Source organism: Aplysia californica, unplaced genomic scaffold, assembly GCF_000002075.1.
Source record: "Aplysia californica isolate F4 #8 unplaced genomic scaffold, AplCal3.0 scaffold00173, whole genome shotgun sequence".
Classification (NCBI taxonomy): Eukaryota; Metazoa; Mollusca; class Gastropoda; order Aplysiida; family Aplysiidae; genus Aplysia; species Aplysia californica.
In genome coordinates, this window is record NW_004797443.1 from 696,079 (window position 1) to 697,790 (window position 1,712).

A 1,712-nucleotide genomic window follows, 5' to 3' on the forward strand; every position below is an offset into this window, starting at 1 on the left:
GAGGGAGGGAGGGAGGGAGGGAGGGAGGGATAGAAATGAAAAAATCAATAGATACATTAATTTTTTAAAAATAGAATGCAAAAACGTTTTCACATGTTTATTTGCCCTGCTAAACAAGAATGGTTTCCTTCTGCGTCCTTTCCTTCTTCACTCTGGTCTCGGGCCACATGGTCTGATAGTAAATTATTTACATCATCATCGACACAATTTAGACTATTTAAGGGTTGCATTGACCATGTCAGAGCCAACCCAATTCTGCTTGGAAGGCAGTGTCCCAGCAGACAGACTTCCAATACAGCCGAAACCCTTTACGACGGCCACCCAAAGTAAAGGAGAAAAGTAGCGTATTAGACAGGTGGGCGTCTGAGACGGTTTCATTACAATGTAAAAAATACACAAGGGAGGAACTGGGAAGTGGCCATTTGTTCAGGTGATTGTCTTATACAGTGGTCGCGTGAGCTGGTTCGGCTGTTTGATACAATTAACACCCGATACAATAATTTGCCTGAGCGGAAATCGAACTTAAGTCTCCTGCGAAGGGCGTTAAGCATAACACGTCAGACCTCGGAGCCTGTAGCTCCACCTTTGAAATGATCTCCTCGTCTAGCAGATTGTTAAAGCTTGAAGGCAGTATAATAATACATACATATAATAATAAGTTTGATCAGCAGCCCACCAAAGGCAATGCAGCGGCACATTTTAAACCACCATACACAATAAAAACACGAAATTGGTAGATTTCTAAGTAGATCTATGCTTTTTTGTGTGAGTGCCGTTTCAAAATTCAAATAGAGAAAACGAAATTGAAAAATCTGTATAGACAACGAAGAAATGCCCCTTTTTTCAAATGTCCCAAAACACGACCTAGCTTCAAGTGTCGAATGATCAACTTGTCCGTTTTTAAAGAGTTAATTCGTACAAAGGCAAACCGGCAGTTCTTCTATTCCCCTGTACACGTATGGACACTATTGGACACAAGGGTTAACTCTGCTAATTTTAGCAAAAGAGCTCATCGGAACTTTGGTCCAGTAGCCTACGCCAATGTGTACTTGGAAATCAGGTCATCAATGATTTCGCAATACTTATTGCTCACAAAACACACACGCCTCACTTTTCACTGAGAGTGATAGTCGGCTCGGCTTATCTTTCAAGGAGTTTTGTTTGCCCCGGCCGCCTTTGCCAAAAGAATGAATTTAAAGAAGCTACTGTGTTATAATAACGTTGTACGTAGTTTATCGGAAAGTCCAGGCGTTTGCGCAACTTTCAGCGTGTCGCAAACGATCGACCTTACTTTCATAAAAAAAATAATTAAAAAAAGATTGTTCTTCAGGCTAGCAAGGAGGCTGCCTACGCACGACTGACAATGTCACTGTCACACATTCTGTCGAAATCATGTACAAATCTAAGACGCCACCCTTTGTCGAGGGACTTGGGGGGGGGGGGGGTTATGTCTTACACAATATCATTAGTTTTTTAAAGAATATTTCTTTAAACAGAAGGGGGGAAATGAGAAATGGCCGTTTAGTGAATGTCTTATTTGGCTGTTAGTAGTTATTAGAGCAGTCCGACTGTATTTGTCACCCCCATCGACCCAGTAGATCAGGGGTCTAAAATAGGCCAGGGCAAGATCGACTCTGGGATCGATTCTTTCGACTCCAAATGAGGACTCAAAGAATCGATCTTGTTCCATGTTCCCAGACTCTAAGCTTCGA